Genomic DNA, 13070 nt, shown 5'->3' with positions numbered 1-13070 from the left:
CAAGCATTCATTTATAACGATCATACATCATCCATATATAACATTCGTATCTTCATTTACAACCTGACAGTACGCGCAATATCCGAAGATCGTTCGCATACCGACAGTCAATCATTCATATCTATCACATATATTATATACGACATACACTTACCACTTAAGGTAAGTGTATTAACTAAACACATCGAGTATGCACACAACCCCGAAAAAACATAACAAGGAGTGGGGCTAGAAACTCACCTGAACCCGGTTACTTCTTCAGTTAATGGTTACTTCTTCCTTGAGTAGTGCACGACTAACTGTATAACAATTATACGTATCAATTAACTATCACTACCCATATCGTCCTTCTAGTTTAATTATTACCCACAACGAACGGGGGTCCGGGGGCAGCGCCCCTGGCAGCGGGTTTCTAGGGGCGGCAGTCCCTAGCGGGGTCCAAGGGGCAGAGCCCCTGGCTAGGGTTAAGCTGCCAGGTCAGCTTGGAAAAATTTTATTTCCATTAACTGTCTTAACACATTTTTCACTAGAATTTTAAGTTATTTCTCAGCGAGCTTAACTTTTGGCGAACTTAATATTAAGAGAATTTAACATTAAGCGAACTTATCATTTAAGCAAACTTAATCTCTAGCGAAGTTAAGCATTCAGCAAACTTAGCTCAGGCGAAGTTAGCATTGAACGAACTTATCACCAGGCAAAGTTATAGCTTGGAAAACTTACTCAGCGAACTTGGCTTAGCGAACTTGGCTTGGCGAACTTGTGCAGCGAGCTTAGCTGCAGGCGAAGTTGCCCAGCCGCAGCCACTGTTCACTCTAATCCCCCCCATAATCATATCCGTTTAACACGAAATCCATGGATATGGTATCTAACTAACCCGCGACTGTTCCTATGGTCGTTTTCGGGTAAAACACGGCTCGGAAAAGTATAAAGTTTGAGCCTTTAAGATTAAAACGTTCAATAATAGGTCTAGGGTATATTTTAAACGAGTCATACGCAGCCGCGAGTTCTTTAAGTTTGTTTCTAACATCAAGTTCGCTACTTTAATACTCGTTTATACCCGATCTATCCTAGGTTCGGGTTTCAAGGCTAACCGTTCATAAAAACGTGAACTTTAAGGTCAAGAACATACCTTTACGTGTTTTACGGTTTAGCTTGGTTACGAACTTTAGGTCTTGATCTATCTTGCACTATGAGGATCTATCAAGAATCGACGTTCGTTTGGCTCGGATCTCGCCTCTCTCTCTCGGCCGTATATAGTGGTGTAGGATGTGTGTGTGTTTTGAGTGTGTAGAGATTTATGAAAGATGAAATGATAGTTAGGGTTTTAGGATGATTTAAGGGGATATTTATATCCCTTAAAGCCCATGGACTTAAGGCCCATTACCCTTTAATCCACCATAGTTAATCCAAGTCCATGATCTTTCTTCATTTAGTATTAATTAAATATTAACACTCGTTTTAAATCATAGGTCTCTTTTATTTATCATTACAGAATTCGAGATGTTACATAAACAGTTCGTGTCGCGAAAACCGACACGAAAACGTTAAAAAGTTGCTATTTTAAGAAAATATTAACAAAAATGAAAATAATATATTTTCACAAGTAAACTTGTAAAATTTGATTATTATTTATGTAACAATTATTTTCCATAACTTATAAGTTACATTTTAAACGAAAAGCCGAAATAACGCATTTTTAAGCATAAAACCGACAAGTTTTGTGAAAAATAGAAAATTAAAATTTTCTTAAAATTTCCAGCAACTGAAAATTAAATTATTTTAATTATATTTTAAATATATATTAATTTAATTAATTAAATAATAGTAAACGGAAAACCGAACTATTTGTGCTCGTTTATTTGCTTATGTGCTTATGTGTTTATACTAGAATAAGACTTATAAACTAAAAAAGGAGTTTTGTATAAAAACTAAAATCAAGTTTATATTAACAAAACATGTTCTAATATAGGACACGAGATTTTTGGAAAAGCTACAAGACAGTGAGTTCTCTATCGAACCCCCTCGACTTTTAACTGGAAATGTTTCCAAAACGATATTTAATTGTGTTTTGGGGGAGAAGCATATTCTTTATTATATATTATTTTCATTAATGTTTTTATAAAGACATTTTATCTTACAAATTAGTGTACAATGCGGGATGAGTCTAGTTGGGATAAGTAACAGTTAACCCTAGAAAGGGGCATAGAAATATTGGTAGATCTATTGGGTGACGCCCCCCCACTTCCATTCGCGTTGGGTTAAAAGTGGGAATATTTTGAGTATTGTATGTATCGGGTTATCAACTATGATAGTTATACGTAATGTTGTATTCTTTGCTCGTCTACAACAACTCAATTTGTTTAAGAAATGAAATGCCTATTGTTTTTGGTGATGTAATGACGGTAGATCATTACACATGGTTGGTGATATAATGGCGGTAGACCATTATACACTGGATATTTTGAATATAATTCGGGGTGTAGTGACGATTACACACGAATTGATATCAGATTTAATTATTTAATGGATTGTGTTTTCGATTCGTGTGTATATATATATATATATATATATGGATTATTTTGTTATAAAGGGAAACTCACCAACACATTGTGTTGATCGATATTTTAATATGCTTTTCAGGTAAATAAATGAAGTATGGAAGCTTCGCAAAGAGCGCGGGAAAATTGTGACGTGTGTTTGAATGAAAAATGTTGAACTTGTAATTTGAATAAAATCCTGTATTGTGACACGTGTAATAACTCTGATGGTCAAATAAAGTTCAACTTTCGTTTGAAATCTATTGTTAATTGTGATTGGCTGAGACGGCGTCTGTCACCACCCGAAAGACTTGGTCAAAGTCTTCCGCTGTTTAAATTAAGATTTTCGGGGTGTGACATTTTAGACCACAAAAAAACCCTTAAAAATATTTAAAAAACTATAAACAAAAAAAAATGAAAATGTAAATAACTAAAAGAACCAAAAAAAATTATTTTTTATTCCGGTTTCATAAAAAAAACCTAATTATATACATATGTATGTTTTTATTTAATCTCCATTTACATAATGTATACATATGTACATTATCATTTATCTTAATTGTACATATGTGTATAAAGAATAACATGTACACAATTAAAAAATAAGTATTATACATATATGTATAATTTTGTTAAACTGATACTTTTTTTATTTTTTTTATTTTCTATATGAAACCGGGATGAAAGAATTTTTTTTTTGTTTTTTTACTTTTTTTATTTAAGCGCTTTTTTTTGTTTTATAAATTATTTTATTTTTCTTAAAAAGAGTTTTTTTGTGATCTAAAATGGCTCAAAAAATACTCAATTCTAAAATTGTTCTCATATGATCCCAATCATATATATATATATGTGTGTGTGTGTGTGTGTATATACACACTATATATATAATATATGAGACAATGGTAAATTAGAACACTTGATTCAAAATCAACCAAGATATTCATAACAAGTCATAACAAAATATAACAAAATATAGCAAATCAAATATTGTTCATTTTTGCTAATATCCTAAAGGTATTTGTGATGTTTTCTTCAAGCATCCAAAATCAACCAAGATGTAAACCTGTAACATTCATAAAATAAAGTTTATCAACACAAAGGTTGGTGAGCAATTCATAAGTTTTGAGCATATAATATATAGTAAGGAAAAACCACAAAACTAGTATACGAAACAATAAATAAAAGCTATAAACTTGGATAAGATAGTTATCCTAAACAAGTTAGCGACACCTAGCTAAAAAGGGATGCCAAATAGTCTAGGATTTTATAGTTATCGTTAATTGCATTACGTTAACGACACCTTGCCATAAGGGGTTACCAAATGGTCTAGGATTTATAGTTCCACCATTCAAAATCGATAAACACATAGACATTTAAGCATAGAACACCAAATCGAGAAATTATTCAAGTAAAGTATACAATAACGTCTGTGGTTTAAGACCCAAGTATAAACATTTAGTTTAGATAAGATGAAATGCCACCCAAAAAATAAAAGATAGAAAACGGGGTATGAAAGTACTCACGTTCAAGTAATAAACTTGAAAGCTGATAATTTGGAGATTTGTCGGAACGACGGGTTTAACGTATGAAGCCTAAATAAAAGAAAATCTTGGATTTTGAAAGGTTGATTTGAAGATCTTTAAATAAAATAATTGTTGTAAAAAGTAAACAATTAAAGTTCAAGGTTTAAAATGTAACTATTTAAGAATTTATAATAATAACCCTTTAAAAATGTAAGTTTGCTCGAAACCGGATTAAAGTATCTAACCTTAATATTTACTTAACCAATGTTAAGTAATAAGGTGGGAAAAATGCTAAAATGCAAGTTCCATTGGGCTACAGTTCTAAAACGGGTCTTTAACGAGTGTTCGGGTTGTTGGTTCGGGTCTTGATAATTGGTCAAACCCAAAGTCAACTTTCCAAAATAATAAATGTTATGAGATAAATCAATAATACTTTATAAGACTTAACCAAGTATGTAGATCTATTGTTTTAGAACTTACAACGTACGTTAAGCGAGTGTTCGGTTTTGTCGGTCCAAACTTTGTTATGAGATCAAGTTGGATCTAACATTTCCAAGTACTTAAGAAAGTAATTAAAATCAGTTTGTAAACTATTTTTAAAGAAATATAAAAGTCTTGATAGCTAAAAACACATTTGTGTGTCTTAAGCGAGTAAAAGTCGGAATCGGTTCGGTTTCCATCTCACAATAAGTTCATAGATGGTTTCTACATGCCCAAATATCCAAGAACTTGTATAATGATGTACAAATGAAAATACTTAAGTTTTACACCAAAAAGTTAACAATAAAGTATTTAAGCAAAAGTTTGGTTTATGGTTCGGATCTAGTTTCGGGTTAAAACCGAGTTTAGAATCTACTAACCCATAAACATGGAACTCATAAAAATGGTTTTATAAATTGAAATCTAACATTAAACATGTTTAAAATAAGTATTTAACTAAATTCAATAAACAAAAGTTCGGTTTACGGTTTGGACAATTTACGGTTAAACCGAGGTTAGTCTCTACAAACCCACACCATGAAACTTCATAAATAAACTAAAATGAGAAGAAGTTAAGCATGGTTAGTAAGAAATAATAAAGTTAGATAAATATATATATCAAGAACATGAAGTTCTCCATGAAGCCTTGCCTTACGAGATCCGAAACCTCACCGACCGGAGCCGGAGAAGTAACTACCAAAGGTAACAAGGGGTATTATATATATATATATATGTGTGTGTGTGTGTGTGTGTTGTGCCACCATAACAAGTATTAATAAGGTTAGATTAACAAGTTAGAAAGAAAGATTAAACTAAGTTTGACTTTTAAAAGTCAAACCTTCAAGAACACTAATAAACAACCTTGAATATTTGATGTTTGAGAGAGAAATTTGGAGTTGTAGCGGGGATTAAAGGGTGGAAATGGTGGTGTATATATAGGGGAAGGAGTTGGGTCAAAGATGGGTGATAATAACAAGTATTTGCATGAAAATTGGATCAAACAAAACACAAAACAACAAAAATACGCAGCTGCTGCAGCTAGGGTTGTGCACGGCTCAGTCGGTTCGGTTATTAGCATTAACCCAACCTAAGCGATCAGTTATCGGTTCGGTTCAGTTAATTTTGGTTAATAACCAGTATCAAAGTTGGGATAAAATTTTGCTTAAAATACATTAAATGCATGTTTAAATACATGAAATTAATGCATAACTACATGAAATGAAGGTATAAATATATGAAATTGAGATATTAGTACATATTATGGAGATATAAATACATGAAAATGATATTATTAAACTATTAATACATATAATTCTTGAAATCGAGGGAAAAAGGCTTGAAAATATTAAAAAAATGAAGAGTTTGGTTCGGTTAATTCGGTTTTCGGTTATATCGGTCGGATTCGTTGGTTTTCGGTTCGGTTTTGGTAAACGATTCGGTTATTGCTTACCCCTAGCTGCAGCTGGGCAGCTCGCACTACGCGACCCCTCCAGGTGTCCCCCGTCACGCGGCGCGACGGGGTTGTTATCCTGATTTCCCAACATCTCTAAAATGGCAGTTTTGACTCATGGAGTTCGTAATAGGTGATTTTTACACGTTTTAAAGACCGAAATGAATGTTTTCAAGACCCAACAAGCGTAAAACAATACTGTAACATAAAATCCATCATTCGATTATTTCCAAAGTGTCGGTTTACAAAACGGGTCGGTTTACATAATAAAAGTTTACAAGACGAATACAAATCGAGACCCGAAATTGACGAATGTCACAGTATCTACTACTTTAGAAAATTTCGTCCCGAAATTAAGACAAAGACGATGATGCACACAAGTGTGGATACTTTTCTTTCATTGTGTCTTCTTGTTCCCAAGTAAATTCCGCGCCACTCCATGATTCCCATCAAACTTTGACTAACCGAATACGACTACGCTTGGTTTTTTTCTCGTTGCGATCCATGATCTCAACGGGTCGTTCAATCATAATCATCGAATCATCGATATGCACTTCATTGAGAGGTATATGGAGATTACCCTCAGCTAAGCACTTTTTAAGATTTGAAACATGAAATGTCGGATGAACACCAGCAAGTTCTTGCGGTAGTTTGAGTAGATATGCTACCTTCCCAACACGTTCAAGAATTTTAAAAGAACCAACGAAACGAGGAGCTAGCTTACCCTTCTTTCAAAAACTGATTACCCTCTTCCAAGGAGATACTTTTAGGACAAGATCGTCAACTTTAAATTCAATTGGTTTTCGCCGTTTGTCGGCGTAACTCTTTTGACGACTTCTAGCGGCTAGGAGATTCTTACGGATTTGATCGATCACATCGGTAGCTTCTTGGACCATTTCGGTTCCCGTGATATGTGCTTCACCGATTTCGTTCCAACTAATCGGATATCGACATTTACTACCGTAAAGAGCTTGAAAAGGAGCCATATCAATGCTAGAATGATAGCTATTTTTATAAGGGAACTCGATGAACGGAAGATGAGAATCCCAATTCCCACCGAAATCAAGAACACACGCTCGTAGCATATCCTCGAGTGTTTGAATCGTACGTTTGGATTGACCGTCCGTTTGAGAGATCGCCAAAAATGAGAGGTAAAACGAGCATCACGATCAGAAATAATAGTCAATGGTAAACCGTGTCGGCACACGATCTCCCGAACATAGATTTGAGCCAGCTGCTCGATAGAATACTTTTCGCGGATCGGAATCAAATGAGCGGATTTGGTCAATCGATCGATGATCACCCAAATGCTATCGTTGCCTTATTGGGTGTTGGGTAAGTTAGTGTTAAAGTCCATAGCAATGACTTCCTATTTCCAAATGGGAATCAGTGGTTTCTCGAGTAGACCAAAATGTCTTTAATGTTCAGCTTTGACTTTTAAGCAAGTAAGACATTTAGATACAAACAACGCTACGTCCTTTTTCATACCAAGCCACCAAAAGGTAGCACGAAGATCGAAATATATCTTATCCGCACCTGGATGAACGGAATACCGCGAATTGTGAGCTTCGTTGAGTATACAAGTACAAAGTTCATCGCTATTGGGAACCCACAAACGATTGAGAAAGTACAAAATACCATCGAGTTGAAGTTCGGCTCCACATGACATTTCGTCGTATATGTTACCTTCTTCAACGGAGGCACGTTGAGCTTGGAAGATACGAATTTAAAGATCGGTTTGAACGACAACGCTTAGAAGCAGAACGGATTTAACATTAACCTTTCGACTTAGGGCGTCGGCTACAACATTCGCTTTACCGGGATGGTATCGAATTTCGCAATCGTAATCACTAAGTAATTCGGCCCATCGTCATTGTCTCATGTTGAGATCTTTATGGTCAAAAATATGTTGAAAGCTTTTATGATCGGTAAAAACCACACATTTCGTACCATAAAGGTAATGTCTCCAGATTTTGAGAGCGAAAACGACGGCACCAAGTTCGAGATCGTGAGACATATAGTTCTTCTCGTTGACCTTAAGTTTCCTTGATGCGTAGGCGATGACTTGTCCTCGTTGCATGAGAACACAACCAAGACCTTGATGTGAGGCATCGCAAAATAAAACGAAATTGTCGTTTCCATCGGGAAGGGTTAGGATATGAGCATTGCAAAGCATGTCCTTAAGAGTACAAAAGGATTCCTCTTACTTCGAACCCCATTCGAATGGTTTCCCTCTATGTGTAAGGGAGGTAAGAGGCAAAAAGATCTTGGAAAAATTCCGAATGAATCGCCGATAATATCCGACCAAACCAAGAAAGGATCGAATTTCCGTAAGAGTCGTTGGATTTTTCCAATCCTTAATGGCCTCAATTTTAGCGGGATCAACATGAATACCTTTGTCGTTTACGATATGTCCTAAAAATTGAACTTCCTCGAGCCAAAATTCACATTTGGAGAATTTGGCGTAAAGTCGTTCGTTTCTAAGGAGCTCGAGAATGGAACGCAAATGATGTTCATGTTCGGCTTTGGATTTAGAGAAGATAAGGATGTCATCAATAAAGACAATAACGAATTTATCGAGGAATGGTTTGCAAATGCGGTTCATGAGATCCATAAATACCGCGGGTGCATTTGTTAACCCGAAGGGCATAACCAAAAATTCGAAATGTCCATATCCAGTACGGAAAGTGGTTTTAGGAATGTCTTCTTCGCGAACACGCAATTGATGATAACCCGATCGAAGATCGATTTTGGAGAAACAAGTCGTGCCTTGAAGTTGGTCGAATAGGTCGTCGATACGTGGTAAAGGATATCGATTTTTGATGGTCAGTTTGTTAAGTTCTAGGTAATGATGCACATACGAAACGAACCATCCTTGTTTTTCACGAAGAGAATGGGAGCGCCCCAAGGAGAAAAGATAGGATGAATGAAACCTTTATCGGAAAGTTCTTCGAGTTGGTTCGACAATTCTTGCATTTCTGACGGGGCTAAACGATAAGGAGTTTTGCCACGGGCATCACACCGGGCACAAGGTTGATTTGGATTTCAATCGGACGAACGGGTGGAAGACCGGTAACATCATCGGGAAAGACATCGGGGAAATCACGAACGATGGAAATATCTTGGATTTTTCTTTCCTTTTTATCTCTTGTCACCGAGAGAGCTAGAAATGGAACGTACTTTTGGCGTAAGTACTTTTGAGATTGGGAGCACGACATAAGATTTAGTCTTCTAGACGTTGAGTTTCCAAAGACTTTAAGAATTTTACCGTTTACTAGCGGAATGCGATTGAATTTATCGAAACAAACAACTTCGGCACGGTGCAATGATAACCAATCCATGCCTACTATGACATCGAAACTTCCCATTTGCATCGGGATGAGATCGATGAGAATTTATGATTAGCAAGGATAACAGTACAATCGCGGACGACGGAGTTGTTGGTAATGGAATTGCAGTTCGTAACTTCAATGGAGAACGGTCGGGAAAGCTTAGTTCGATGCATAGAAAGTTTCGACTCAAATTTCAAGGATATAAAACTTGTATCGGCACCAGTATCAAATAAAATAGAAGCCAAATGATAGTTCACCAAAAACATACCGTTCATGAAATCGTTTGCAACTTGAGCTTGATTAGCGTTCATCATGAAAGCTCGCCCTTGAGTGCCATGGTTGACTTGAGGTGTTTGTTGTGGAGGTGGAGGTGGTGCTTGGATGGGTTGGATGAGTGGTGCATTGAGTTGGGGAAGTTGGGGTTGATAGGTTTGGACTTGGTAAGCTTTGATTTGTTAGTAGGGTATGGTTACGGTTTGAGCTTGGTTGGAAAAAGTTAGTCGGGGACAATTATTGCGGAAATGGTTTGGATCACCACAATTAAACAAGCTCGGGATTGTTGAGGTTGGTTTGGTGGGTAGGGTGCATATCGGTTTTGGGCATTTTGGGTAAAATTTCTTGGTTGGTTAGGTTGGTTAGGTTGGGTTCGTTGAGTGGATCGACAATTGGTGTTGAGATGGCCAAGTCGGTTACAAATGGTACAATGGTGACACAGCGTGTTTGGTGGGTGGTGGAGTTGACCATAGCGGGGCATTACCAACATAGGGTTTTCGGTTTTGGGGTGGAGCTTGGGTTTGTTGAGCTTGGGGTTGGGTAACAGCATAGTTTCGGTAGTTGGTTTTGTGTTTCTTCTTCTTGTTGTTGTGTCGGGAGTAGTTGGAGTAGTTTAGGGCTTGTGGTGCGGGTTCAACCTTGGATTGCGGTGCGGGCTCGGGCTTGGCTTTCTCACTCGTTTTCTTGAGGGTTAGAGTGCCCGTCTTCACATGATTTTTTGATAGCGCACCGGCTAAAGTGATGGCGTCCTCAAGATTCACGGGTTTGCTACTCATGACGGAGTCAAGGATTTGCATCGGTAAACCCCCAATGTATTTATCAATTTCACGTTCGGTTGGGGTAACCAAATGAGGAACAAGGATGCTCAAATCATGGAAGCGGAGTGAGTAAGCGGCGTTATCACCACTTTCTTGTTTTAGGTTCCAAAATTCTTCCTCGAGCTTTTGGAGCTCATGCTTGGGACAGAACTTCTTCATCATCAACGCCTTGAGATCAGCCCATGGAAGAGCCATAGCCGTTTCCGAACCTTGGAGGTGCATAACACTACCCCCACCATGTTAGAGCGGTTTGTCTAAACATGCTTGACGGGAAATTTTTCTTTTTTGCGTCGGGGCATTCGCTTTTTAGGAACACATATGGGTAAAGATAAAGATCCCAAATAGTAATTATTTCTTACATTTACAAAAGTTAAGTAAAGTTGAAGGGCAATGTTGCAACTATTTCATGACATATTTTCTATTGGACAAGTTTGTCCATATCTTACATGCTATATAAGGTGTACCTTAGACATTAAAAGCTGCAAATTACTTAAAAATTGGGTGTCTTAATTTGCCTATGTCTCATGTATTATATATAGTATATATATAGATAAAGGATCCAATACTATAATCCCTAATCGTACATTACGTACGCGAGTTCCTACGTCGTCCATTTCAAAAAATACACAGTGGCAATACTATAAATTTCATTAACTCTGATCAACTGCTCCCATCGATTTCGTCCACCTTCACCGTCACCATTCAGCAATCCGTCATCGTACAACGATTTCGTCCACCGTCGAAACCACCATCCACTGTCATCATACATTGCCGCCTATTGTTGTTCATAGATTTATTTATCTTTGATAAAATTGAAATTGAAATTGATGAACCTAATTAATCAATTAACCTTGAAATTGATCCGATTAATTATTAATTTGAAGCTTCAATCGTTCAATTTTGAGTTCTGAGTGGTGAGATTAACCTTGAATGTATTAAGATTAAGCTTGAACGTTTTAGGTTCTAAGACTGTACGTTTTAGTTTAACCTTGAATGTATAAAATTTAAGCCTAGACTTCTAAACTTTTTGTTATGAACTTCTAAACTTCTAAACTTTTGTTTTAAACTTCTAAATTTTTTATTATGAACTTCTAAACTTTTTAAAGGTGTTCATTTTGGTTAGACCGTTCCAATTAATCATCAATTTAAAGCTTCAATCGTTCAATTTTGAGTTTTGAGTTGTCGGTTTTAACCCTGAATGTATTAAGATTAGCTTGAACGTTTTAGGTTCTAAACATGTACATTTTAGTTTAACCTTGAATGTATATGATTTAAGCCTGAACTTTAGAACTTTTAAACTTTTTGTTCTGAACTTCTAAATTTTTTGTTCTGAACTTGAACGTTTAAAGGTGTTCATTAGATTAGAACTTTAAATGTACATAGTGTCTTCAGTTTTGTTCAGAACGTACAAACGTAATATTTTGAACCCTAATCAGAACTCAATTGAGTGTATTATTTCTACAATTTCATAATTGATTGATGAATCTATATCTTTCTATACATCAATTCGATTGATTAAATCATCATTTTTGATCAATTTTGAAGATTCTTGATGTTCAACGACGTTCTATTTTTATTTTGGTTTTTAACTTTAGAGATTTCATAATTTAAGCTCTGATTAGGGTTTAGAAATTATATGAGATAGAGTGGGGAGTTCAGAATTTGGATCATAATGGATTTGTAATCGATAAAATTTTATCATGAACTAGTTTGGGTTATTTACGAAATTGGCGCAGCGTGTTTTGTAATTCAACGTTCTGGAAGGTCGCGTACGTAATGTACGATGAGTCATTATTGTACAATAACCTATATATATGGGTGAGTTAATTAACATATAATAATTGCTTAACGTACGGTACATTAGGTACGCGAATACGGTCAAGTCTAAAAAAATATATGTTCAAGTCAAATTCCAAAACCTAAAACGTTCTAGGATTAACCCTAAAACGTTCTAGGATTAACCCTAAAACGTTCAAGGTTAAAAGAAATTATGCTCAAGTCAAAAATTGATTCGATTGAAGATCCATATGTGTTTTTTTAGATGAATTGATAATTAATTAGACATAGATTGATGATTTCGAGATCATGTGATGTGATTTCATGGATCAATTTCGAAAGGTTAACATGTCGTTTACCATTCTGATTGAGGCACGAATCGAACATCACGGAAACATAAGTTGATATGAAAAAAAGGCCGATTACCTGAAGAATTAGTTCAAATCTTGAACGACAATGATAAATTTCAACCCTAGATGAGGAACTGACGATGATGATGAAGTTTAGGGCGTGTTTTTTGGCATAGAGGGGTGTTGGTAGTCGCGTACGTAATATATGATAAGAGATTATTAATGTATTGGATCTTTTGCCTATACATACATACATATAACTTCAATATTTTTAATGGATTTATTGTAGAAGAAAGTAGATGTTGTTTTTTCAGTAAAGATTGAAATCTGATACAGTGATTTGTACGGTTTGGCATTGTTGATGCTCTAACTTTATTGGGAAGTAAGAAAGGGTTCACTTATTTATAATCTAGTAGTGCCATGATCTTGAGAACAGTTTATCTTACAGGTCAAACACGTTTTTTTTTCTTTATGAAAAATAACAAATGTTATGTTCTTTTACATAAATAGTCCGTGAATTAATCTTCAAGA

This window comes from Bidens hawaiensis, unplaced genomic scaffold, assembly GCF_021521415.1.
Source record: "Bidens hawaiensis isolate Kalapana, Puna unplaced genomic scaffold, B.hawaiensis_p1.1 tig00009238_1, whole genome shotgun sequence".
In the NCBI taxonomy this organism is placed as follows: domain Eukaryota; kingdom Viridiplantae; phylum Streptophyta; class Magnoliopsida; order Asterales; family Asteraceae; genus Bidens; species Bidens hawaiensis.
This window is presented reverse-complemented; position numbering follows the sequence as displayed.